General features: G+C 48.0%; 1 pseudogene; it reads right to left on the reverse strand.

Moving 5' to 3' along the window:
- Window positions 1-9,370: 9,370 nt before the first annotated feature.
- On the reverse strand, window positions 9,371-11,293 carry LOC140264726 (kinesin-like protein KIF2A pseudogene; annotated as a pseudogene).
- Window positions 11,294-11,534: the final 241 nt, after the last annotated feature.

An 11,534-nucleotide genomic window follows, 5' to 3' on the forward strand; every position in this document is an offset into this window, starting at 1 on the left:
GCCACTTCCCACAGAGACAGACCCAAGCACGCCGTGGCAGCCGGTCCCAACAGTGGCGGACAGCCTGAGTACAAAGCTGCTCCCAGGTCCATCTGCAGAACCAAACTCCCCACGGCCAGACCCTCAGTCTGCAGAGGAGCAGCCAAGTGACAATGACAGCCAGTATCAAGACAAGAAATCCCATTCATTTCCATCAGCTTCATTCTCCCAATGTCAAGACAAGAAATCCCACTCATTTCCATCAGCTTCATTCTCCCAATATCAAAATAAAAAATCCCATTCAATTCCATCTTCTTGGTTCTTCTTGTCTTTTTCCTGCGGTGGTCAGAGTTCAGACCTTGACCACAGGGTTGTCTCCTCCCCAGCAGCTGAGCATAGAACCATGGAATGGCTCAGGCTGGAGGGGATTTTAAACATCATCCAGTTCCAACCCCCCTGCCAAGAGCAGGTTTGCGCACCACCAGATCAGGATGCCCTGGATCCCATCCGACGTGGCCTCGAATGCCTCCAGAGATGGGGCATCCAGAACCCCTCTGGGCAGAACCTCGCTGTTCCAGTGCCTTGACACTCACTGAGTAAACTACTTCTTCCTAACGCCTAACCTCTATCCATCCTCTTTTAGTTTAAGGTCATTCTCCCTGTTCCCAACCCTATCAGACTGCATAAAAAGACAGTCCTCCTTCAGCTTGGAAGGCTGCAACGCGGTCTCTCTGGAGCCTTCTGTTTTGAAAGCAAAACGAACCCAATTCCCTCAAACTGCCTTCTTAGGTGAGGTGGTCCAGTCCTTGTTTCACATTTGTGGCCCTCCTATGGACCTGGTCCAACAGCTCCACGTCCCTCCTGTGCCTGGCACCACAGGCTTGGGCACAGTACTCCAGATGGGGCCTCGCAAGGGCAGAGTAGAGACGGACAGTGACAGCCCTGCCCTGCTGGACACCTTTCTCAGGCCTGGGCTGCAGGCACACACTGCCGGCTCATCTCCAGCTTGCTGGCCATTACGATTCCCAGGGTCTTCTCCACAGGGCTGCTCTCTCTGTGTTCTCCTCCCAGCCTCTACTCTCTATCTGACATTGCCTCAACCCCAGTGCAACTCCTTGCACTTGGCCTTGTTCAACCTCATGAGATGCTCACGTGCCCTCTCTTTCAGCGTGTGTCCACGTCCCTCTGGATAGCGTCTCTGCCTTCTGCTGTGCCAAAAGCATCACTCAGCCCGGTGTCATCAGCAAACTTGCTGAGGGTACACTCAATCCTACTGTCTATGTCCATGATAAAACTGTTCAGGAGCACTAGGCCCAAGAAAGACCCCAGGGTGCCTGGCCTCTACCTGGACTTAGAGCTGCTTACAGCAACACTTGGGCTACGACCATGCAAACAATCTACATCCACCTATCTGTCCAACGCTCAAATGCACATTTCTTCAATTTAGAGATAAGGAGGTGCTGCAGGACCATGTCAAAGGCCTTGCAGGAGTCCAGGCAGAAGACATCAGTTACCCTTCCTTTGTCCATTGATGCCACTGCCCCATCACCAAAGGCCTCCAGATCTGCCTTATAGCAGCCCCTCGATGACAACAGGGAGTGAAGCAGGGCTCTTGATACTCATGTTTCTATTGGGGGTTTCAATGGGGAGTGACACTGGGGGCTGCCATGGTTGGGTCTGGTTGCGGCCCAGTTAGACGCAATACAAGGTTTGACGGGGAAGGGAAGAATAGGAAAGAAAACAAAACAAAACGAAACAAAAAAACCCTTAAGAAAAACAAGGAACGCTTCTTCAAACCCAGAAAACCTGTGCCAAGTGCTTGTGAATATCTGTAAATAAGTGAATTATCATCCAATTGATGCTTTTATCTGTTTCTTTGTTGTTGTTTGTTTGTTTATTTTTCCCCCTTCCTCACAGCACCTTCGGAGGTGTCCCCTTAGTCAAGTTGAGTAGGTGACTGAAGTGACCCATAAGCACTAGGGTTTTTGCCTTGCTGCAGGTTGGCCCAAAGAATAGCATTGTTGATCACATTCAGGAAGGAGGCAATGGCATGCCGACCCTTGTTGTTGAACCACACCTGCAAGAGACCACATCCATGTCAGAAAGGCATCAGGTATATCAGTTTTCCTTATTGAACTTCACAGAATCACAGAATCACAGAATTGTAGGGGTTGGAAGGGACCTCCAGAGATCATCGAGTCCAACCCCCCTGCCAAAGCAGCTCCCTACACCACGTCGCACAGGTAGGCGTCCAGGCGGGTCTTGAATATCTCCAGAGAAGGAGACTCCACCACCCCCCTGTGCAGCCTGTTCCAGTGCTCCGTCACCCTCACCGTAAAGAAGTTCTTGCGCACATTCGTGCGGAACTTCCTATGCTGGAGTTTCAGCCCATTTCCCCTAGTCCTGTCCCCACGCACTACTGAAAAGAGACCAGCCTCGCCACTATGGCTCCCACACCTCAGGTATTTATAAACCTGGATCAAGTCCCCTCTCAGCCTTCTTTTCTCAAGGCTAAAAAGACCCAGTTCCCTAAGTCTCTCCTCATAGGGGAGATGCTCCAGGCCCTTCACCATCTTTGTGGTTCTCCGCTGGACTCTTTCCAAGAGATCCCTGTCTTTTTTGTACTGGGGATCCCAGAACTGGACACAGTATTCCAGATGAGGCCTCACCAGGGCAGAGAAGAGGGGGAGGATCACCTCCCTTGACCTGCTGGCCACGCTCTTTTTAATGCACCCCAGGATGCCATTGGCCTTTTTGGCTACAAGGGCACACTGCTGCCTCATGGCCAACCTGTCGTCCACCAGGACACCCAGGTCCCTCTCAGCAGAGCTCCTCTTCAGCAGCTCATCCCCCAACCTGTACTGGTGTATGCAATTATTTCTACCTAGATGCAAGACTCTACACTTGCTTTTGTTAAACCTCATCCGGTTTCTTACTGCCCAGCTCTCCAGCCTGTCCAGGTCTCTCTGAATGGCCGCACAGCCTTCAGGTGTGTCAGACAACCCTCCCAGCTTCGTGTCATCAGCAAACTTGCTGAGGTGGCCACTATCCCCTCATCAAGGTCGTTGATGAAGATGTTGAACAAGACTGGACCCAGCACAGACCCCTGGGGGACACCGCTAGTCACAGGCCTCCAGCCAGACACCGCACCGCCAACGACAACCCTCTGCACTCTGCCAGTCAGCCAATTCTCGATCCACTTCACCGTCCACTCATCTATCCCATACTTCCTCAGCTTTGTTATAAGGATGTCATGGGGGACCGTATCAAAAGCCTTACTGAAATCAAGGTAGACTACATCTACTGCTCTCCCCCTGTCCACCCAGCTAGTGACATCTTCATAAAAGGCCACCAGGTTGGTCGAGCACGACCTCCCCTTGGTGAACCCATGCTGAGTACTCCTGATAACCTCCTTTTCTCCCAGTTGTCTGGAGATGGCATCCAGCACAAGCTGTTCCATCACCTTCCCTGGGACAGAGGTGAGGCTGACTGGCCTATAATTACCCGGGTCATCCTTCTTGCCCTTTTTGAAGACTGGGGTGACATTGGCCATCCTCCAGTCTTCAGGCACCTCCCCAGTTCTCCAAGACCTTTGAAAAATTACAGAGAGCGGCTTAGCAATAACCTCCGCCAGCTCTCTCAGCACCTGCGGGTGCACCCCATCAGGTCCCATGGATTTATGGACATTAATGTTTATCCTTATCTTCATCTATCAAACTACATGCAAAAACTTTTAAAGGGTTTAAAAGCAGTTTTAAAGAATATCCTACACCTCTTTGCAGGTTGGTCAACACAAGAATAGGACCATGAGAGAGGGAAAAAGAGACATGCAAAGCTTAACTGAGGAAATATCAGAGATGGAAACATTCTTGCTTAGATTTCTTTCTTTAGATGGATGATGGAGTTGTCTTTGATCCCCTCTCCATGCAATGACTACATGGAGGATGGCAGACATGAACCCACTCAACAGAAAAGGCCAGGGGTGAGCCATGCTCTATTGAGGGTCAGGAAAAGGAGAAGTGGCACAGGGAGCATCTCCCACCAGCCAAAGACAGGGAGAGTCTGCAAGAGGAGGGAATGAGTATCCAAAGCAAAGTTTGAGTTCTGATGTTCTATCTCAAGAGGTTCCTCACAGTGCTTGAAAACCACAAAAATTAGACTACAAACAATGTAAGAAAATCCAGACCAGCACGGTACTCTACTGCTCTAAGTAAGGTCTGTGCAGAGTCAGCTCCCAGGTGATGAGCAAAACCAGTGAAGTCTAACAAATGAGAATGAGTTTAAGCGTCAGTCGCAGGATGAGCCACGGAGGAAAGCAGGCAGGTTATTACACAGCAGCTGTTCAGCTACTGCTTTGTTTCTCAGCATCAAGAACTCAGCACACTCAGATAAAATGCCTGTGCTCAGTGGCTGTAGGACTCTGTTTGTAGTCAAAACCCAGTGCTTCTTTCTGACATTCTGATTTAACCACAAGAAGTAGAGAAACATTCCAGTGCATGATGCTGTTCAGCTGCTAGGATTAGGAGAAGGAAGAGAAGGATCGTGATCTTTGGTTCCTTAACACAACTGGAGAGCAGAAATTACCTCAAGTAAAACCTAAGTCCATAAAACTAAGAATGGATCAGATTTTCAGCAAACTTCTGTCCCTCGTAGCAGAGGCAAATTCACATTCCTGGTTAGTCAGCACCCGAGCTGCACTCCAAAACACAAAGCCAGATGATCTTTCAAACAAAACTGCTTACATTCTGTGCATAAGTGCCAAAACTTTATTCAGTTACCGAGGGTGCAGAATCAGCCATTCAAAACTGATCTCATTCAATAAAAGCTTCTTCTGAATTGAATGAGTGGATACAGCCAGGGCTCACAGGATGAGCTGATTCCTCCTTTCCAACAAAGGGAGCAGAAATATGGCTCCTATTGGGCATGGTGGAGACCACGCACTTGGTCTTGTGTTCTCCTTCCTCCTGTTTGCTTCAGGGTGCTTGCATTTTGCTGCTGAGCCTCAAAACAGCATTGAAATGAGGAGGGCAACTCTGCAGCCAGCCCTGTGCCTGACGGAATTGCCAGGAATTCTCGTTCTAGTTTGTAGACGCGTCCTTGCTTGCTGTTTGGACAACACTGTGATGCAGAATCAAACCTTCCTTTGCTTGTTTACCTCTCTACTGAAAGTTCCGCATGTAAACAGCATCTCAGCTTTCCTCTTCGGTGTATTTTTTTCCTCTTCATTTGAAATCATCTCCTCTCATATCACATCCCAGCCTCTTGCTGAGGAAATGATTAGGAGGGCACAAGAAGAAGGACTCAATATAAAGGTAGAAATAAGAGAAAGCTTCAAGGAACATTCCGAGGAATAACAACATTGTTTGCATCAGGTATTCCTTGTAGTGTTAAAGCGGGGAGAGAGGCAGAATACCAGGTGCATTTCTTCAAAACATAATGTCTTTCAACGTACCCTGTGAGATATTACCTGCTTCTGTAGAAAAATAAAAGGAAAATGATTCAAATACCCCACAAATCATGGCTGCAGTGCGTGTTTCAAAGAATTGCAGGGTTCTGGGACAAACTAGGAAATGGTACGGTGTGCAATACAATGCTGCCTGACAGCACAGAGGAATTTCAGCCACAGATGCCCAGTTTGAGAAGTGTAGGTATGAAAATTCAGTGTTTTACACGTACTTTTGGAGCTCCAAGATTAAACACATTCCTGGACACAGCGATATCCAAAATGCAAAATCAAAGCACATGTGAAAGTAGAAATATTGATGTACATCACTAAGCATATGTTGCTGACTAAACCTATTACTAGCGACAACAGTCAGTCTCTCCTCTGGAAAATGCCAGCTGCCTTGGGCTTTTTCTGAGCAGAAAGACAGAGAAATCTGAGTAATGCCTTGTGAGCTCGCCTCATGATAACAGGCTGAGCTGTAAGACTCCGATAATAATAAAGCCAAAAATACAGGGCTAGATTCAGCCCTGCTTCCTTGATGCTAAATTGAGCAAATTGCACAGCGCCTGCTGCAGAGGCAGGACCAGAAGGCGGCTTGTTCTCCCAGATTGCCTTTGCAGGGTACAGGTTATTTTGATCCATTCATCACAGCCCCCATTTTGCCTGACACCTCAGAACTGAACTGGAAATTGCAGATGCTGCAGCTGGGAATCTGGGGCTCTTCTGGGTTGCACCTCACTTGTTTCCTATCACATAAACATACACAAGAGTGTGTCTCACTAAACATATATAGATATTTAATGGTCTTCCAGCTTGGAAGAATTTCAGTTGCACCTTTCCAAATCTGTTCTGCTGCCAAACTCACAAGTATGATTCCAAGCATTAAGTAACTCCAGAAAGTACTAGAAGAATGGAAAAAAACTGTGCTTTGTGAGACACGTATTACTGCAGGACAACACGATACCGAGAGTCACAGCTAAAAAGGCAGTTTGAATGGAAGAAGCAGATGGAAGGCACGTGAATGTGAAAGCAGAGGGGGAAGCTATTGAATATTTCAGAAAACTAGTGGAGGAATCGATTTTGTTTTTCAGCTGATATGCATCGGGTTATGGGTTGAACTGTCCTGTTCATTCAAGGGAACACTTGGCCATCCAGCTGCCTTAGACAGAGGGAATTCAAACCTTCAAGGTGAACATGTGAGAGTTGGAACAAACAAGGAGAACACCTAACAAGGAGCTCAGCAGATAAGCTGAATCAAACCATGAACACACTGCAGCATGGATCCAACAAAATGAACCAGCAAACTCTAAGGAGTGTGGAAAATAAGAACCTGTTCTACAGCCAAAGCTGTTCCAGGCTCTATCGTCCTAAGCTCAGAACTAGGAAAACAGCCACTGAAAAATAAGAGCTATATATATATGTATATATATGTATACATATGAACTACATCCCTATGTTTGTGGTAACTACTGTCAATTGCTGACAGAGGATATATACAGATATACATGTTTGGTCCTGGTGAAACACTCAGGCCAAGCAGAGGCCATACAAAGCAGAGGAGGCAGGTAAAACTCCTAGGAATTTTGTCTCACAGTAAAAGCAACAGTGAAATCTCCCCTAGAAGTGACAGAGGTAAGAAGAAAGCAGGTTTAAATCCTCACAGCGTAACAGAGTAGCAGTAGTTATGATCAATCATCAGGCAAAAAATGACTGGATTAGCCATGCTCTGTCTAGACAACAGTTGCTTTGCTTGTTCAATCAGCTACAGACAGTTATAAACAGAAATGCATCCCATAGGAGTGTTTCAGATGTTTAACAGGCTAAGTGAATGGCTGACCTTACTATAGTTAATTAGCAATCTTCATTTAATTGAACACCCGTGGTCACCAGAGCAATGCAAACCTAAAGCTCAGCACACTCATGTGATTCTGGGTTCATTACAAAAGCATGTCTGGTCCAGTAAAAACTAGAAAGAATTTTCATGAAGCCTTTGCACCTGGGCAGGCTGTGCCCTGTGTATGCGTGTGAATACGCCTAACCAACATTTCCAGACCCCAAGTACAGAGGGGTCCTGCAGCTACAAACTCATGGAAGCCAGACACAATGTCATACCTTAAGTACAGGGAATAGACAGAATGGGTTTTGCACTCTCTATATAAACAGGACTTAGGTTTAGAAAGCAAAGGAAAATATGTAAATGAAGATCTGTAATGAAAGAGGTCAATCAACACATCGTGTAACCACGAAAAATGAAGACAGGCTAATTTAGTTAATTCGTTTTGCATCTGCTTTAAACAGCAGCAGGGTGTGCTCATGAGTCACTGTGAGCTTCATGTGAGCAGCCCCCCGAACGTGAGTATAAACAAAGAATAAAATTCATTTTCCTACTCACTGCAAACCACCGCACCCTGGTAAGACTTTGTTCCAGCTCATTAACACCGTGTTTCTAGAACTGTGCCCAACTCAATTAATTCATAGCCCCTTTTGCCAAAACAGTTCATGCTAATGATTTATAACTAATGCACGGCCGCAGCTGAGAATAGCAAGAACTTAGACCTGGAGCAAGCAAGGAGACAGCCCAGAGAGCAAACCTACCATGTGCCCTGCATGGGAGACACGTCCTGCACCAGCTGGAAGTGACTGTGCCACTTCCAAGGGACTGCAGAGCCAGCGTGCTCCCACAGACGGCCCCACACCACGGGTACCAGGCCTTTACACCTGGTCCATTGCGGAGTCCAGCACCTCACATAGAAGAATCCAAGGGAAATGCCAGGGGAGGAACCTCAGCAACACTTCTAGAAAGGAGAAAACCCTTCTGTTGTAAATCCCTGCATACAACACACCTGTATCTTAATCTGGCAAGTAGCACCTATGTCTCATTGCATCTCTGAACGCTACAGGCTGCTGAAACCAGGAATGCCGAAACAAGCAGAATACCAACACACAAATGCTTGCAAGGTGCACTGAAGCTGAAAAGCACAGCATATTATTACTGCTAGGAGATGACCGGCATTTAAACAACACTCGGTGTCTAATAATTTCATCATTGAAAGCAAATTCCTGGCCTCTTTGAAAGCCTGCTCAAGTCCTTCCATTGACTGTCTCACCCACTGGATCAGATGATTCAACTGCTCAGCAGGATAAATGGGTGGATGGGACCAACAGCCAGAGAGAGATTAGACAGTGTGAGAAAACAGGGAGATTACCACCAACTAATTAGATACAATTTATACTATTTAATTTCTTCCACTTATTTACCTTTTCAAGAACTTACACTAATTAATTTCTTTCTTCAATAACACGCATAGATATGAGCCTGATGCTTTAACCCCTAAGAAGAGCGAGTTTTGCAGGGCATGCCATTGGGAGGAAGCACTGCCTCACACCATGAGCAGCACTTGCACTGATATGCACTGCATCAGATGGAGCACTGATGGATGCACTCATCAGGTCTCCGATACCGGGCACCATCCTGCTGCTTCCCTCTGCAAGCCCTGCAGGCACAGCTTCTCCTCCTAACCTGGGAATGCAACTTTTCTCTTGTTGGATTTTGACAGAACCCTTGAGGGGCCACATCTAGGCAGGTACTGATGAATATCTGTGTGTGTGTGTGTATATATGCATATAATTTTACAGGCGCGAGAGGGGAAACCTGCCCACATGATGTGAGATATATTCTCTGTAAATTCTTAGCTTTTCCTACAGGTTAGATCCTCACAACTGCAGAGTTTAACTTGCTGCAATGAAAAACACCTGGCAAAAAACAACAGGGCTATTCTCCTACAGGTTTCAACTACTATTTTCAAGGAATAAAAACTCAACCAGAATGTTCAGGCAGATGCCATTTAATGTTTCATAAGCACTACAATTGATGGGCAGATGAAGCAGTGGCAGCGAACAGCTCTCTGCACCCACCAGCCTCAGAAGCTGGGGTTCTGGCACAGCTTACATTGCACGGGACCTCTTAGTGCAGCTCTGGTTCCTGTCCTGTTCCTCCTTGTCCTGTATCCTCCTTTGGGATAATCTGACCTTTTCTCGAATCTCAGTCAGGATTCCAATTTCTTGATCCAGGAATGACTCAAACTGTGCAGCATAAATATCCACATTCCTGACTGTTCTTTCAGCAACCTGTAAGAGTTCTTTCAACCATCGCAGAGATTTCTGATGCTTCTCCGTAACTGTTTCCTCATTTATCTCTTTTCTCTTTTTCAGGTTGTCCCCCTTGCCATTCAGAGTAAGTGCCTTGGGTAACGCTCCCCTGTCTGCCTGCACCCCAAACTGCTGCTGTTGTGGTAAGCTGGACACAACCTGGAAAGGCTGTTTGAGGGAATTTAAATCCACAACCAGCTCCTTCACACGGTTGGCATACCGCAGGGTGTTAAGGGTGTGCTCACAGGATCTTATTCCTGGAGAGACAGTGGCAATCATGCAGGTGTATGAGTTTTCTCCTATAAGAGAGTCCCTCAGGACTTGGGTGAGCTTGCTAGCCCTGAATGGGGTGTGGGCTTTGTTAAGCCCCAATGCCCTGATACATTCCTTGAGTGCCAAGAGGCTTTTATTAATGTCAGCCCCCTCCAGCCTCGTTCGCTTGTCTGCAGTTGTGACATCAGCTCCTCTTTCATTCCCAGCCAGATCAATTAGGGAAAATTTGGCATACAGCTGTCCTCTCCTCTTGAGCATGATCTGGAAGATGGCATGGCTCCGGGAGGACTGAGTGTTGGCTGAAGTCTGGCCTGACATGCGGCAGTTGCTGCCTGTTTCAATCAGCCTGACGGCATCTTCCACGCTGGTGACCTCTTCTTCACACAGCCCTACCACGTGGGTCTGCTTCTGACCATCTTCTAGCACCCTCAGCTGCTTCTTCCCGTTCAGCAGGTCAAACACTTTGCCTCTATAAATCTCAAAGAAGGCCCCGTAGACCCCAAGCTCCAGTTTCTGGTAATTAGGGTACTGCAGCCAGCGGAAGACATCCTCAGCGACCAGGACATAGATTCCTTTGCTAGTGATGCTTCCCCGCATGGTGTGTGTCTTGCCGCTGCCCGTCTGGCCATAGGCAAAGCAGGTGGCCATGCCCCCCTGGAAGATGATATCCACAAGGGGCTGGGCAGTGTGCCTGTACACCAACTCATTGGCAGCATGGCCATCAAAGGCATGGTCAAAGCGGAAGACCTGGTTGTTCAGATACTGTGTGAGATCCAACTTCTGTTTGGCTTCATGCACAGTCACCATGCCCTGGCAGGACACTGTCACCACATCAGTGTCATTGAGCTCGACCTCCCGCTGGTTCAGGGGCCGCTTGCGGATGCACACACTGATGCGGCGCGGCTGACATGGCATGGAGGTCCACGGCGTTTTACCATTCAGGTGGTTGCGGCACTCCTGGATCATGGCCACTATGTCAGTCCTGGCACGGAGTGACGTGCTGTCCTTCTGAACTGGCTTCTCCTGCACATCCAGCTGATGGTATTCCTGCTGTTTCTGCAGCCTTTCCATCTGCCACATGCATGGTGATGCCCACCTGGTTGTGGACTGAGGCTGGGCAACCACAGGGCTCCCGCTGTCCCAACACTCCTCCACATTGATGGGCTGTGGCCGCCTTTCACTCACTGGGCTCCACTTCCTTCTGGCTGGCAGCGAGGTCTCGGCATTGCTTGTCGATCTGCTCCTTGGGGCTAGTTGAGGGTTGAGGTCAAAGATGACCTGGAGATCCACCTGTTTGGCCTTTCTGATTCCCTTCTCAAGCCATTCCACAGTGATACTGGAGGTGCTTTCATGGAGTTTTGTCACTACGGCCTGATGTGGGCTCCCACTGCTGCGCTTGATCTCCACACAACTGCCCAGCTGGATAAGCCCAAACTTGCTGGCCATGCTGTTCGTAGGCCCTGGATACAGATGGGGCAGGCAGTCTTGGGTCTCACTCCTGCGGGCTCAGCGCTCCGGAACCCAGCACCGTGTCACAGTGGTTGCTGTGGAGCTGGAGTCAGCTTTGAAGTGGAACAAAGATGGGCTTTTAATATGCTGCTATGAGTGGAAGGAACATCTAAGGCTGCCATCACCTGAAAATGCCTATTGGAGCATCCGGGCTGGCGTGCAGCTATTGTAACACGTC

Source organism: Excalfactoria chinensis (assembly GCF_039878825.1).
Source record: "Excalfactoria chinensis isolate bCotChi1 chromosome Z unlocalized genomic scaffold, bCotChi1.hap2 SUPER_Z_unloc_1, whole genome shotgun sequence".
Taxonomy (NCBI): domain Eukaryota; kingdom Metazoa; phylum Chordata; class Aves; order Galliformes; family Phasianidae; genus Excalfactoria; species Excalfactoria chinensis.